This window comes from Canis lupus, chromosome 27, assembly GCF_048164855.1.
Source record: "Canis lupus baileyi chromosome 27, mCanLup2.hap1, whole genome shotgun sequence".
Lineage (NCBI taxonomy): Eukaryota > Metazoa > Chordata > Mammalia > Carnivora > Canidae > Canis > Canis lupus.
In genome coordinates, this window is record NC_132864.1 from 31,950,320 (window position 1) to 31,967,807 (window position 17,488).

The window sequence follows — 17,488 nt, forward strand, 5'->3', positions numbered from 1 at the left end:
TCACTTTTGTTGTGCTGAAACTTTTTATCTTGATGAAATCCCAACAATTCATTTTTGCTTTTGTTTCCCTTGCTTTCTTATATGTATCTTGTAAGAAGTTGCTGCGGCCAAGTCCAGAAAGCGTGTTGCCTGTGTTCTCCTCTAGGGTTTTAATGGAATCTTGTCTCACTTTTAGATCTTTCACCCATTTTGAGTTTATCTTTGTGTGTGGTGTAACAGAATGGTCCAGTTTCATTCTTTTGAATGTGGAGGTCCAATTTTCCCAACACCATTTATTGAAGAGACTTTTTTCCAGTGGATAGTCTTTCCTGCTTTGTCAAATATTAGTTGACCATAGAGTTGAGGGGCCATTTCTGGATTCTCTATTCTGTTCCATTGAGCTATGTGTCTGTTTTTGTGCCAGGACCACACTGTCTTGATGACCACAGCTTTGAAGGGCAACCTGAAATCTGGCATTGTGATGCGCCCAGGTGTGGTTTTCTTTTTTTTAAATTCCCCTGGCTATTCAGGGTCTTTTCTGATACTACAAAAATCTTCAGATGATTTTTTCCATCTCTCTGAAGAGAATGAGTCCTTAATTTCTTTTTCTTCAGTCTCATTTTTAGTGTACAGAAATGCCACTAATTTCTGGGCATTGATTTTGTATCCTGCCACATTGCCAAATTGCTGTATGAGTTTCGCAATCTTGGGGTGGAATCATTTGGGTTTTTATGTACAGTATTATGTCATCGGCAAAGAGGGAGTGTTTGACATACTCTTTGACAATTTAAGTGCTTTTTATTCCTTTTTGTTGCCTGATTGCTGAGTCTAGGACTTCTAGTACTATCTTAAAGAGAAGTGGTGAGAGTGGACATTCCTGTCTTGTTCCTGATCTTAGCGGAGGCTCTCAGTGTTTCCCCATTGAGAATGATACTTGCTGTGGGCTTTTCATAGATAGCTTTTAAGATGTTGAGGAACGTTCGCTCTACCCTACACTCTGAAGAGTTTGGATCAGGAATGAATGCTGTATTTTGTCAAATGCTTTCTCTGCATCTATTGAGAGGATCATATGATACTTGTTTTTTCCTTGTTGATGTAATGTATCAGGTTTATTGTTTTATGAGTGTTAAACCAGTCTTGAATTCCCCGATTAAATCCCACTTGGTCATGGTGAATAATCTTCTTAATGTACTATTGGATCCTATTGGCTAATATCTTGTTGAGAATTTTTGCATCTGTGTTCATCAAGGATTTGATGTATACTTCTTTTTTGTGAGGTTTGTTTGGTTTTGGAATTAAGGTAATGCTGCCATAATAGAACGAGTTTGGAAGTATCCCATCCCTTTGTATTCTTTCGAACATTTTTAGTAGAAACGGCATTATTTCTTCTTTAAACGTTTGATAGAATTACCTTGGTAGCCATCAGGCCTTGGACTTTTGTGTCTTGGGAGGTTTTTGATGACTGCTTCAAATTCCTCCCTGGTTATTGCCCTGTTCAGGTTTTCTATTTCTTCCTGTTATAGTTTTGGTAATTTGCATTTTTCCAGAAATGCGTACATTTCTTCTAGATTTCCTAATTTATTGGCACTAGCTGCTCATAATTTGTTTTGAAAATCATTTGTATTTCCTTGGTATTGGTTGTGATCTCCCCTTTTTCTTTTCTTTTTTTATTTTTATTTTATTTTATTTTATTTATTCATGATAGGCACACAGTGAGAGAGAGAGAGAGAGAGGTAGAGACACAGGCAGAGGGAGAAGCAGGCTCCATGCACCGGGAGCCCGACGTGGGATTCGATCCCGGGTCTCCAGGATCGCGCCCTGGGCCAAAGGCAGGCGCTAAACTGCTGTGCCACCCAGGGATCCCTGCTCTTCTTTTAAATGAGGATGGTAATGGTTTATGTTTCATATTCATTCTTTCAAAGAACCCACACCTCGTTTTGTTGATCTGTTCTACATTTCTTCTGGTCTCTCTATTATTGAGTTTTGCTTTCTTCTTCTCTTCGTGTATGTTTTATTTACTGTTCTTGTCCAGTTTCTTTTTTTTTTTTTCTTGTCCAGTTTCTTTAGGTGCGAGGTTATCTTGTGTATTTGGGTTTTTTTCAAAATTTCTGAGGGATGTTTCTATTGAGATGTATTTCCCTCTTAGGACTGCTATGCCATTTACCAAAGATTTTGAATGGTTGTATCTTTATTTTCGTTAGTTTCTCTTTTGAAGCTCCCTGTATCTTATGTCTTTTTGAGGAATAATTCCTAATAACATTGTGTATTTTTTCTAAGGGAACGGTCTATTAAAGCATTTTTGGACTTTTTTCTTCTTCTTAATAAAGTGTACCTGTTATTTATTATTAACCCATATTTATCATTCTTTATTTTTGTCCACATTTCAGTACTTATTTCCATATTTGCATATCATACATTTTCTTTTAAAAGTTGTCAAGAGGTTTATCTTATTCTGTCATTGAAAAACCTGACTGTGAAGTACTATTTTGATTTAAATACAGGTCATGATTGTGTGGACACCAGGAGGCTCTGGGCCATTGTGACTGACAAGTTAGGACTGATGCCAACCTTGTTCACACGTGAGAATGGCCTGAACTTGCTTCAGTGGTACTTGGAGTAGGACTCCACTCATTTGAGGCTCTCCTCTGCTGTGACTCTATAACCCCTGGTGAAACTTGATGGTGGCATTTCTCAACCCACATGGAAACCTACATCATCTCTTCCTTCTTCCTGTGACTAAAGATATCACCAGTCCAGAATCATGTAGGGACCAATCATGGGGAATGTGACCCCATATGTCATGAGTGACTCCATTCCCAAGAGCAAAAGGAAAGAAGGAGTAAGACTCTGTCCGCAGATCATGGTGGTGCCCAGGAGGCTGCGCTATCATATTTCCTTCATCGTTTAATGCCCAATTGTGACCTAAAATGCACATGAGAACACCACCTGCTACCCAAGTGTAGCTCAGAGAGCAGATATTTCCCTCACATACAGGACGTGGTGCCCAGCATGCCACCCCTCCACAGTGTGGGATTCCAGAATACCCACCTGTTTCTATTCTGCACACATAAGCTCCAGGAACAACAAGGTCAGCATGATTATGGTCCTTGTTCAGGTGACCAAATGTCAGAGATGGCAACTGAGGATAGGACCCTTGTGATGGGAAGAATAACTGGGGGGTGCCCTATAAGAGTGCGGGGGAGTTCCCTCAAACTGGAAGATTAAGGTGAGTGGCAGATGACAAGTTGTTCGGTTCACAGGGGCTTCTCTGACGTGACAGTAGCCTGAGCTTTGAAAAGATCAATCTTCTCCCCCTGGTTTTCTGTATCCATCTAGCTTCCTCATGCCCTCATCCATTCACTCCAACACATTCCAGAGGTTCCTCAGATAGCTCTCCTTTGGAAGGGTGGGGACTCTGTGCTGGAGAACTCACAATGATCCAGGCAGAGGATGTCCATTCCCTTTGCCTTAGATGGTCCTCCCTCACCCTGCACTTTTTGTTAACCTTCTCTCCTCTCCTGGACATCTTGTAACTTTTGACTTCCTATCCGTCTGTTATTGATTTGGTTCTCCAAACACTAAACACCTCCATTTTCAGAGTAGAGGACGAAAATCTTCCCTTCATTTGGGATTCCATGAAAAACGCCTCTCTCATTCTTCAACAGGCCCAGAGAGGGCATTTCCCTGAACCACGATTTTCTATGGCAGAGTTTCATAATTCTGTCTCCAACTTCTCCTTCTTGCACTTCCCTTTGTCCAAGACCAGAAGCAGAGTGGGGCAAACATGTGGAGTAGTTGTCTGGGGATAGGCTACTATCTTATATAGAGAAGATGCATCTTTGCAAGGGAACCTTAATTTTCTTGAAGGTCCATGAAACTTCCCTAGAATCCTCATTCAGATCTTTCCTCTCTTGGAGTTCAGAGGTGGGCAGACCCACACATCTCAGGGGAGGACTGCTGGTCTTTCACAACCTCCTCCCCTAAGGACTCACTTAGATGGTCCCCGTCCTCCTCAATGTGAATTACCCTTATTTTCACAATCTGACCTTTTTGTTATTCATATGTCATATCCCATCTATATCTATGTATTTTAGATATTTATATCCATTTCATATATTAAAATGTATTTGAAAATTATGTACTTTATGAATATCTGGCTCTTACTCTAGAGGTTCAATACTGAATAATTTCCATAACTTCTTTATTTGTAACTGAAGAAGTCTCAGTAGTGGAACATATGAATCAATTAAACAAGGTATCATTATCTGGGAAATAATTTATAACCAGAAACTTATAGTTACTCACTGCATGATTCCAGTGTAAAAAGACAATAAGGATGCTTGATTGGAATGAAATATACTTTTTTTTAAATCATCCTTCAAATAATCCAGCAGTCCTAGCTGTGTGTCAAATCTTGAGGGTCATTCCCTAGATATCATTGTGCTCAGAGACGGGGCATCATGGTCCAGTAAGGAGATGGAGGAGATGTTAGAGCTTGGAGGAGGGAGTGGAAGCTGGGGAACCAGCAGAGAAAGGCTGCTTATAGGGAGGAGGGTGTCCTCTACCAGGGGCCACACCCTGAGGAAGCAAAGAGCTGGAAGCATATCTCTCCTCCCCTTCCTGCCAAATCACTGGGTCAGGAACAAAGAGGGAAGCTCCTTCCTCACCCTATTACTACTTCGTCTCCAACAACCGAAGAATTATTGGTTCTTGTGAAATACATGTTTCACAAATGACTACATAGGTTCTAGAAGACATAAATCAGGTGTATGTCAAACTGCAAAAGAAGAAAAGCTTTAGGGTTTTCTATTTTCCCCATAAGTCATCGAGGCAGCAGCCATTTTACTTAGTCATCTACTTTCTCCTGTGCATACAATCATGTGAGATTGCTTATTTTAAGGTCACGGATGCAGAGCTTCCTTCTCATATTCTTTCCTGTTTCGTTACTTGTTCCTACTGTTCCAAAATAGGGAACAAACTCTATCATCAATCCTCATTGAGATCTATCTAGTATCTCCCACAGGAGTTCAAGTGGTAATGCCCTATCATAGCCAGGTATTGTTGTCTATATCCAAAATGAAGAAGCCCAAAAAAAGATACTAATAAACAATTCTATTTAGGATAGCATCAAAAAGAATAAAACATTTAGGAGGGAATATAACGAGTAGGAAAAAATTGAAAACTGAAAACTGAAAAAGATTGCCAAAAATTAAGCAGATTTATGTAAGTGAGAAGAAATGGTGGCAATGGATTGCATGACTTAATATAGTGAAGCTTCAACCACCATCATCCAAATGCATCTACACACTTGGTGTCATCCTGCCATTTGGACACTGCCCCGGTTTAATCCTTCACTGTCTACTACTCATCCCCTCTGGTTCCCTGTTAGGCAAGATGTTAGACAATAGCTGTTTATCGGACTCGGATCTTAGACACACAACTTCAGTGACTTCCATGGAACTCTGAACAATATTTCTAGGTTAGGGTCCAATGTAATTAGAGTGCAGGACCATGAGGGTTTCAGTGCAGGAGAGGTTGAAGAACCCATCCAAAGTGAGGAGAGGTCCATTTATAGTAAGGTTCTTTTAATAGGAATCATCATGCTGAATAAATAACAGAATGAGCCTAGAAATACAAAGAATATCAGAGGGACAAACAAATTAGAATTTCTGGCTAACATTCATTGAAAAATTGATCTCAGACAAATCAGTAGGAGTGGAAGACACATTTCCCCTGATGGCATTATATTGTCATAGCAAATATAGGCTGAAAAGCCTTAGCAGTGGGGGATGAAGACCTGACAGGAAATCTATATAGTAACAAGAAAACAACAACAACAACAACATTCAAACGAAAGAAGGATTCACATAGAATTATTACAAGGTGTGAACCACCTTGGTACCCTGAGAACCTTATGACATTTATTTGTTTCAAGATGATGATATAGTGGTAAGGGCCTGAGGCACCTGGAAGAAGCAAACTCAATGACAGATAATTCTGAGATATCTGGTAATATGAGCACAATGCAATTTATCATGTATTTAACTGTCTGAAGACCATTAGTTTTTAAAAAATAAGTGTCAGGGCCAAAGGTGATGGGGGCAACTCCTCATTCTCCTTTCCTGGGCAGTGACACTAAAATGATCAAGTTGCACATTCTGGACACCATTCCAGGATTGTTTGGTGGAGTCAGAGGGGAGGGTGGGCTAAGCATGTTAGCGCAGCAGGGAGCGCTGTCGCATGGGTCCTGTGAGACCAGACTTCTGGGCCAGATGTCTAAGAAAATACACAAATTCTTGCAAACTGGGCAGGCAATGTCCTAAGTGAAGTGTTATGCTGTATAGGAGTCACTGGAGTCTCATGAGTTCTCAGTTCTGACTCACGTTCTCCAGGCACATTTCATCCTCAATCCCCATGGAGTCATTTTCAGAGCTGATGTTCAGACAGGGGGAGACAATCCCATACCTGGTCAAATTTGCATCTTAAAAAATCACTAGTATTGCTACCTTTGTCTAAGGTGAGAGACCTTTGATGAGGGGCAGATGGGAATGCCACCAGTGAGTCCTCAGAGATCAGACTGCTGGGGCTTCTCTGTCCTGTCCTGATTCTTCCCTTTACCTCCTCCGTCATCAACAAGGAGTTCCTTTCAGTGATGAGGGAAAAGATTCAGAGGGCCGTCATTTGTATTCCCTTGCTACCATTATTTGCACAGCCTCGGTGTCCATCGAAAGATGAATGGATAAAGAAGATGTGGTTTATGTATAAAATGGAATATTACTCAGCCATTAGAAATGACAAATACCCACCATTTGCTTCAACGTGTATTGAAATGAAAGGTATTATGCTGAGTGAAGTAAGTCAATTGGAGAAGGACAAACATTGTATGTTCTCATTCATTTGGGGAATATAAATAATAGTGAAAGGGAATATAAGTGAAAGGAGAAGAAATGTGTGGGAAATATCAGAAAGGGAGACAGACCATAAAGACTCCTAACTCTGGGAAATGAACTGGGGATGGAGGAAGGGGTGAAGAGTGGGGGGTGGGGGTGAATGGGTGATGGGCACTGAGAGGGACACTTGACAGGATGAACACTGGGTGTAATTCTATATGTTGGCAAATTGAACACCAATAAAACATAAATTTATTATTAAAAAACGTGATATTCTGTTCCATACTATATATCATTAGGGAAAAGCAAATGCAAATATGAATGAGCTACCATTGCACAGTTATCAGAATGGCCAAAATCCAATATACTGGCATCAGATAGATTATGAACAGAAAAATAATCATTTAAAATGGCACCAGGGATCCCTGGGTGGCGCAGCGGTTTGGCGCCTGCCTTTGGCCCAGGGCGCGATCCTGGAGACCCGGGATCGAATCCCACATCGGGCTCCTGGTGCGTGGAGCCTGCTTCTCCCTCTGCCTGTGTCTCTGCCTCTCTCTCTTTCTCTCTGTGTGACTATCATAAATAAATAAAAAAAAAATTTAAAAAAAAATAAAAATAAAAAAAAAAATAAAATGGCACCAAATGGGGCAGCCCCGGTGGCTAAGCAGTTTAGCAGCTTCTTCAGCCCAGGGCATGATCCTGGAGACCAGGGATGGAGTCCTGTGTCAGGCACCTTGCATGGAGCATGCTTCTTCCTCGCCCTTGGCTTGTCTCTGCCTCTCTCTCTCTCTCTCTCTCTCTCTGTGTGTGTGTGTGTCTCATGAATAAAAATAAAATCTTCAAAAAAATAAATAAAATAAATAAAGAAAATAAAATAGCACCGTGTGTGCCCTGTCCCCACCCATACTCTCAATGATATGTCATGTTAGTATGACACATTTTCCCAATGATGCATGAAAAACATGTATTCACCTCTGTGCTATTTTCCCCCAAATCCATAATATTAATGTAATCATGAGACAAAATCAGATAAACCCATGTTCTGGGACATTCTACAATATACCACACCAGCTGTCTCCAAATTCCCAAAACCAAGAACAAAGAAAGCCTGAAAACTCATACATTGGAGGATTTTAGTATGTCCTTATTAATAAATGCAATGTTATTACTTGGATTGATTTTAGGCAAAACAGTGTTAAAATAAGTAAATAAACAAACAAACAAACAAATTTTGAAATCCAGATTGAGTCTGCAATTTTTTCAGGATTATCACACCACTGGTAAATACTTGTTTTTATAAACATATCATTACAACACAAAATGTTACCATTACAAAAAGCTAGGTGAAACATAGAGATCTCTGTTCCATATTTGTATTTAGTTCTGTAAATATAAACTGATTACAGAATAAAATTTCTACACACAAACAAATAAAAAAAAAGGAATAAAAATTTCTTCTCTCCACTCCTCTGCATTTAAGAACAGAAAGACAGAGATTTGTGCTCTACTGGTTTCCAGCCAGCCTGTAAAACTTTTCACATTGAGTTCTTGGTTATGGAATGTATTTGCTTTTCTTTACACTGTAAAGAGTAATGTAAAAATAATCAAGTTCTTTGTCTTTTATTTACACAGCTTGAGAGTCAAGATAAATCTCCTCCCTTCCAGCAGGTCAGCAGGATCCCCGCCATTCTAGCCTTGGAAGAAAGAATTCAGAACAGGCACCATGAGATTCCCCAGCACTGGACAGTATGAAGTGCTCCCATTCATGCAGGTCCTCTCTCTTACAACTGAAATGTCCTGACACACTATAACAATCAAGTGTAGGAAGACTTCTGAAGGTAGAAAAAGGAAGAAGGAAGAATTCAAACAAATTGAGGAAAATGCAACAGTGTGTACCCTGGTTCCTTCCTTGTATTAGGTCCTCCACATGTAAGACAAGAGTGTAGGTTCCTCCAATCAAGAAACTTTCAAAGGCTGAGATCCAGAAAATCGAACCAGAAAACAGTAAATCACAAAAACAGAAAGAAAAGAAAAAAGAAAAGAAAAGAAAGAAAACACTAAAACTCCAAAAACAGCAACTCCTCAGGTCAGAGGATATGGAGATAAGTTGGCCTGAGTAGAGGAAATATTTGGACAAACCTGCCCATGACTTGCACACACTAATGAATCCCCAAACTGTGCCCTCATGTAGGGTTCACATTATTGCTCAACAGAGACATGGTGTCCATATCCTCCTGACAGAAGCAGGCAGTGTCCCAACACCCACTTGCCATAGTGTCAGCTACTCAGGAGATAGCTGAGCCTCCATCGCATGGGAACATGAACCATTCTGGGCAAGGCAGGCCTAGGTGACTAGTTTGCATTCCAGGTTTTCTCACCCATGAATTTGGCAGATACTGGGGAGATCATATGTACTCAATAGCACAGCAGGGAGAATGAATGCAGTCGTACATGGCAAAGCTGGTTTGTTGCCATATACTCATTGCGGTGGCGGTCTGAACACTGGGGAACTGAGCCTGGGCTCTCACTGGGCCTGAAAACACTGAAGTATGATGCAGGAGGCACGGGAGCTGGCGCTGCATTTGACCCTCCACTCCCTGATGTCAGTGAGGGCAAGGAATGCAGTGGGGAGCAGAGGATCCACTCCCTGAAGGAAAGCAGCTCCATTCAGTCCTGTGCATCCCACCATGGTGTTGACAGGGCCCAGCAAAGAGCTTGTCCCACACCCCCACCTGATAAGAGCTGGGAAGTGGCAATCACTGCCCCACCTTCTCCAGCAGAGAGTAAGCAGCAGAGTGGTAAACATTTTCACTTGAGTCACCTGGAAGTTGACACAAACACCCTTCCCCTTGCTGCTGCACCTCAGCAGGAGGATCATTTGTTTGAAGAAAAATAACTGAGGACCAAGCATCTCATTATATAATAGCCATGATACCCTGGATCCAATTAAAAAAATATGACATGTCAAGAACCAGGAAAATAAAATCCTGAATAAGAAAGGAGAATCGACTGACACCAACACTGAGATCACTCACATGCTGAAATTATTGGACATGTAGTTTTAGGCAACTCTCATAAAATCCATGTGATGTAAAATTACACTCTTCAAACAAATGGAAAAAATAGAAATACAGAAATTAAAGAGAAATAATCAAAACAAACCAGATGGAAATTTTAGAACTGAAAAAGATAACAGAAGTCATCGAAAAAAAAAAAAAAGGGATCCCTGGGTGGCGCAGCGGTTTGGCGCCTGCCTTTGGCCCAGGGCGCGATCCTGGAGACCCGGGATCGAATCCCACATCGGGCTCCCGGTGCATGGAGCCTGCTTCTCCCTCTGCCTGTGTCTCTGCCTCTCTCTCTCTCTCTCTATGTGACTATCATAAATAAATAAAATTTAAAAAAAAAAAAAAAAAAAAAAAAAAAAAAAAAGAAAAAAAAAAAAAAGAAAATCTCCAGAGGGACTCAAGAGTAGGTAACACTTCTTGTTTGTTTTCTGGCTTATTTGTGGAAACCAAAAATGGGCTCCATTCCTTCTGCACAGTTCCCACCATCTTGACGGATCTCCTGAGGCAGTCTGCAGAGAGCGCTGTGCACCTGCTCAGAGCTGGCCAGGCCTGAAACCCACTGAAATGCTTCCACCTGCCTGGGCCCTGCACTGGTGCTCACTGCGAGAGGGAGAGATGACAGCAGCTGTCTCCTCCCAGGGGACAAACCCATAGCTCTCACCCACCCCAGAACTCCTCCCTGGATGGAAGCTACTAGCTGGGCTGAGGATCCAAAATCAGATAGAATTGTGGGCTCCTATTTGCACAATATACCACCAAGTGCACCCTTCATCCCTGGAGCTGAGGAGGAGGTAAATAAACATCCCAAATACAAATCAAAGTTAAACTGAGATATGACCTCACACCAGTCATAACTGCTAACAGACACAACATAGGAAACAGCAGGTGTGGGCAATGATGTGGAGAAAGGGGAAACGTCTTGCACTGTTGATCTGTGTACAAACTTATGTAGATCCTTTGGAACACAGTTTGAAGGATACTTAAAGTGTTAAAAATAGAAATACTCTGTGATTCAGCAATTACCCTCCTGGTATTTACCCAAAGAATACAAATATAATAACTCAAAGGGATACATGCTCCCCGAAGTTCATAGTGGCATTTTGAGCAATACCAGAGTGAGCCCAACTGATAAATGGTTAAAGAAGTTTTATATATATATATATATATATATATATATATATATATATATATATATATATATATAAAAGAATCACATTTTATCATTTGCAAAGATGTGGATGGAGCTAGAGAGTATAATGCTAAGTGAAGTAATTCAATCAGAGAGAGACAAATACCATATAATTTCACTCATGGTGAATTTAAGAAATGAAACAATGCATCATAGGGGAAAAAGGGAGGAAAACAAGAACAAACCCTTAACTCTAGAGAACTAACTAATGCTTACTAAATGGAAGGTGGGTGGAGGGTTGGGTTACAAAGGTGGTGGGGCTTAAGGAGTACACTTGTGATGAGCACTGGCTCATTTATTTAAGTCTTGAATTACTAAATTGTACTCCTACTACACATTGTGTTAATAACTGAAATGTAAAGAAAAACTTAAATAGAAAAGAGACATCCCAGAGACCAGAGCCAGTTTTAAGGCCAGGGAATCTGTGGAAATTCCACACCATGATCTTGACTCCTCTCCTTCTCCTCCCCCTCCTCAGTCACTTCCCCTGTTCATGTGGATCTCAGACGCCTACTTAGGAGGAATCCCTCTGCCTTTCTTCTTCATTCCTAAAAAGGGTCTATTTTCATTTCAGGGACCAATTCTCAGGTCATGGTGACTCAGGAGCCTTCATGGCCATGTCCCCAAGAGGGACAGTCACATTCAGCAATGCCTCCAGCACAGGACACTATCCATACTGTATCCAGGAAAAGATTGGCGAAGTCTGGAGCATTTATTTATAATAAAAACAATAAATATTGACCTATCAGGCTCCCTTCTTGGGAACAAATCTGTCGTGACCATCTCCTAGTGCCCAGCCTGAGGATGAGGATGAGTACCCCTGGGGGCTACATAGTGGTGCTGGGCCCAGTGAGAGACCCAGATGAGGAAAGAACACATACACTTTGTTTCATCAAGTGTCGATACAAATATCATATGATTACTGACATCTCATGGCCAAACACCTGAAGCCACAGCAGTATTAATGCAGACTGGCCATGGGGAGATGGGCATGGGAAGGGTCTGGATTGATTTTCTTCCCTGTGTGAATCCTAACATTGAGTAAGTATATGAGTGACTCAGGAGGCATTAGTTCACAAAAACCCAAAATCAGATATTTTGTCTTACAAAATATCTGTTCCTTCAGGATTATAGATTGAGGCTAAATACAATTCCTCTAGAAAAAAGGAACATTAAAAGTCTTCCTTTACAGATAAAAAACAAAAAATGGAAGAAGTGTCCATTTAGTATTTTCTTGATGTTTACTTTATTAGGTTGCATTTCAGTGCAATGAAACTGTATTGCATACTGAAAAAGAGAAATAATAAATATTTTAAGGTAGTCCTGGTTATTCCAGGGGTTCAACTCCTGCCTTCAGCCCTGGCCTTGATCCTGGAGTACTGGGATTGAGTCCCATGTTGGGCTCCCTGCATGGAGCCTGTTTCTCCCTCTGCCTGTGTCCCTGCCTCTCTGTGTGTGTTTCTTTCTTTCTTTCTTGAATGAATGAATAAAAACTTTTAAATAAATAAATAAATAAATAAATAAATAAATAAATAAATAGTGATACTTATAAACCTTTTGGGAAACGTTTCTTCTTTCCTAACATCCTCATTTAAATTCTATCTTACCAAGGAACATATGTTGAAATCGTAGAGCTCAGGATGTAAAATGTCACCTTATATGAAAAGGGGTACTGCAGATGTAATTAGTACAGATGCAGTGATTAAGGGAGTGGGGTGGCCTCCTAATTCAATTGATTCCTTTGCTTGTACCATGACAGTCAGATGGAGACAAGGAGGGATCCATGGGAGGGTGGAGACAGAGATTGAAGTTCTGCAGCTGCAGACAGGGAACCCCAAAATTTGTCCTCGAATTTCTTATAGTTATGCAGAGGCAAGAGGGACTTCCCTGCAGGTTCCAGACAGATCATGGCCACTCCCTACAAAGCGTGGAGCTGTGTATGAACAGCAGAAATGCATAGACATGGCCAAAAAGCACATGAGAAAATGCTCCGCATCACTTGCCATGAGGGAAATACAAATAAAAACCACAATGAGATCCCACCCCTCACCAGTGTGAATGGGGAAAATTATCAAGGCAGGAAACAAGTGTTGGAGAGGATGTGGAGAAAGGGGAACCCTCTTGCACTGTTGGGGGGATTGGGAACTGGTGCAGCCAGTCTGGAAAACTATGTGGAGGTTCCTCAAAGAATTAAAAATAGATCTGCCCTACGACCTAGCAATCGCATTGCTGGTGATTTACCCCAAAGATACAGAGGCAATGAAATGCCAGGACCCCTGTTCCCCAATGTTTCTAGTAGCAATGTCCACAGTAGGCAAACTCTGGAAGGAGCCTCGGTGTCCATCGAAAGATGAATGGATAAAGAAGATGTGGTTTGTGTATACAATGGAATATTCCTCAGACATTAGAAACGACAAATACCCAACGTTTGCTTCGACATGGAGGGACCTGCAGGGTATTGCACTGAGTGAAATAAGTCAATCAGAAAAGGATAAACATAGGGTCTCGTTCATTTGGGGAATATAAAAATTAGTGAAAGGGAATAAATGGAAATGAGAAAATCACTGAGGGTGACAAAACATGAGAGACACCTAACACTGGGAAATGAACAAGGGATAGTGGAAGGGGAGGAGGGCGGGGGGTGTGGGTGACTGGGTGGCGGGAACTGAGGGGGGCATTTGGCAGGATGAGCACTGGATGTTATGCTATATGTTGGCAAATTGAACTCCAATAAAAATTTTTTAAAAATTTAAAAATACAGTAATAGATGCTTCTTAAACACTAACTTCCATAAATATCTCTTGGAATACTTGTAAAATATTCATCTATGAATGTGTCCTGTGCACCTACCAGCCCTTCAAACAAGCTCCACTTCCTCTGATCAGTGATGCTTGACATGATACATGCTTAACTTTCATCTTTTGTGGTAACTTCTCTGGTGACACATTGATTGGCTATTTGTGCACATGGTTGTCCTTTAGATAGGGAAGCATCACTTCAGAGAATAAGACCAGAGTAATCATGTGCAGTTTATACGAATCATGGTATATAGAGAACAGACATGGGGGTGTGGACAGGGCCCTAGTGAGCTGGTGAAACCCCTGGGCTCCCAGGGCTTTGATCCCAGATGGGGTGGTTGCCTGAGACCAACAGGGGGAGGTGTGGGCCCCTGTGCCCTACATAACTGCTCAGTGAGGACCCTTCACACAAGGAAGCCTGGGTCTGTGTGCTGGGCCCTCTGCTCACTGATGGGGACTCAACAGCTGTGTCCTCTCAGGCCTGGAGGAGTCCCCTGAGCAGGGACTGCGTGTGATCTCAGCAGATGTTTCCTCCAGGGCTCTCCCTGGCGGGGGAAGCCAACTTCCATCCTCCGCAATGTGGTGTGAGCTAAGCTCCAGCACCAGGGCTCAGGGAGGGGCTGGAAAATCTCTAGATTGACTTCATTATCATGGACACCCTCTGGTAGAAAATAATGGGGGTAAAAGGAGGCATCTGCGGAAGCCCACCTGGTGTGGGGACAGTCACCAAGTCCTGGACTCCTGTCTCCTGATATACTTCTCTCAGTGCACAGGTACATACAAGCCTCACATACCAGGTCCCAGTTCCTAGGCTCCATCAGCCCCTCTGGCTCAGGTACTGGGAAGCTTTTTCCAGTCTCTGCTCCATTACCCATGAATGTCTGTGTTTGCAGGTACCTGTCCCAGCCTTTGCTGACCCAGCACCCTCCCTCTCTGCATCTCCTGGAACAACAGTCAGACTCACATGTACCCTGAGCAGTGGCCCCGGTGCTGGCAGCTACTACACACACTGGTTCCAGCAGAGGCCACAGAGTCCTCCCCAGTATCTCCTGTACTACTACTCAGACTCAGATGATCTCCAGGGCTCTGGGTTCCCCAGCCACTTCTCCTGATCCAAGGATGCCTCAGCCAGGGCAGGGCTCCCATCTCTGGGGTACAGCCTGAGGACTACACTGACCTTCACTGTCTAATTGGAAACAATAATGTTTCTCACAGTGACACTGACAGATCAGGACATGGGGCAAAATCCTTCACCTCTTCAGATTCTTCTTCCATGAAAATTTAAACTTGTAGAATAAGTTGTATATATATACCATGTACTTACAAGTGCCACCTGGTTCGTAATGAGTTTATTCTCAATTATCTCATCAGTGTCTCTATGTCCTCAGAAAAAAAAAAACAAAAATAAAACAAAACACTTCAATGTTGTAGCATTCATGTTACCTGGGTTTCCAAATCTCATAAAAGCGGAGTCTCTGCTGATTTTTCTCCTGAAATGAGGACAATGAGCCTTTCTTTGACTTTATCCCCCTCAGAGGTCTAGGACCATCTAAGCAAAGGGTGCAGTCCTCCCCAGCATGGCTTCAGCACCTCCAGGGCTCAGAGCAGAGCCTTCCCTTTCCTCCCAGGCTCCAGTGCTCAGGAGTGACCAAGATTCACTGTGTCTGAGGCCTGAGCACTAGGATCTGGGATGTTGTGTGAGCCACAGGCCCTGGGAAATTCCATTCTCAGAGCTGGATGGGATACTTTGCTCAGCACCTGAGGCTTCCATTGTGCAGTTGAAAAGAAGGGTTCAGTCAAAGAGGGAATTTGGGACCATGAACCCATTTATGGGATATGAGATTTGGGGGATGTTGCACCATTACTGGGAAAATGCTCATCGTGCAGTAGTGAAGTTGGGTGATGTGGGTGTGTGAATGAGCATCTGCTATAGCTGCCAACAGGTTGATCGGGACTCCTGTGAGTGGGTGTCCTAAGCCCAAAAGTACTGGCTCTGTCTCCCTCTTTCCTTAGTCCCATTGTAGCTTTTCCATAACCCAGGGCTGTGGGGGGCTGTGGACTTCAAGTGGAAGAACTCCCCATGTGTACATGTGTCCATCCCTTAGGGAACCTCTTGATGGGCTCATATCCAAAGTCATCTTCTCTTGCACAAGAACTGTAGAAACACAGGGGTTACCCTGGCATTGGTACCACAGCTCCCAGGCAGAGATCCTACATTGTGACCCAGAACAACATTGAGAGACCAGCCAGGGGTTCAAGCCTGATTTTCCAGATCCAGGTGTGTTGACAAAAACACCTTCGACCACCTTGGGCTGTCGCCTGAGGAGAGATTGGTCATCATTGCTGTAGATCAGCATACTCCCATTATCACACAGAGAACTTCCGTTTCCTGGGAACATGTCTTAACATCCACGTCTTATTCCATCACTCCCCTGTCCATACCTGTGACCAACATAGGCTCAGAATTAGGCTACGAATGCTTTGTATCTTGCTAGAAAGAGAATGATTGATTTTCCAGACTTTTTTAAATATAAAAGCTCAATGAAAATACCTCCTTTTGAAGATATTCATCTCCCAATGAAAAAATAGTTACATGGATTTCAGAACCGATATGACCCCCACTGTTGCTGGGCTGGAAAGAGAAGAAGGGCAGTTGTGTGATGCAGGAAACCATGTGGCCCTCTGCCCAGGCCCTGCCTACCCCTGGTGCCATCCTAAGAATTTAGTGGAATTCGCTGAGTCCTGGGATCTTGGTGATATTGATTTTATCTCTTTCTTTTCATATTGGAGCTTTGCAAGCTCCAGAATTCATGGGTCCTGGATAATGTTTCCCCAGTGAGCAGATGTGAACAGACCCCTTACCAAAAATGTACACAGAGAACTATTGCACATGTGTAAAGATTTCCCACAAGATTTTTCACTGGGGGATTACACGCTGAAGCAGTGAGGTAGCACCAGACTCCCATCAGTATGACTAAAATTCAATACAACATCAACATCAGATGGTGCCCAGGATGTGGGGCAGCAGGAACTCTCCTTCACTGCTGGGGGAAATGCCAAATGCCCCAGCCACTATAGAACAAGCCTGGGCAGTTTCTTGCAGAGCTAAACAAAATATTAGAGATATAATAAACATCCATGCTCTTAGGTAATTCTATAAATGAATTACTTGTTTTCACCCAAAATATGTCCCTACATATTTATTCTTATTGTATTGATGGTTGCCAAGCCTAGAAAACAACAAATATGTCCTGCAAATGGTGAATGGGTAAAGAAATTCTAGTATGTCCATACATGGAATGTGATTCAACAATTCAGACATAAATTTTCAAGGAAGAGGAAGACATGGGGGAGACTTCTAAGTATATTTCTAAGTAAAAGAAGCCAATCTGAAGAGACTAGATCAGTGAGCATGGAGGAATGGGCGACAGGAGCCCTGGGCTCCAGCTCAGCCCAAGGTCCACATGTCTCTTGCAACCACCAGAGAGCAGTGGTGCTCCCTTCTACATCCCCTGGGAGTGTGTGAATCTGGGCCTTTTGCAGGTGCTCCTGTGTCACTCCTCGGTG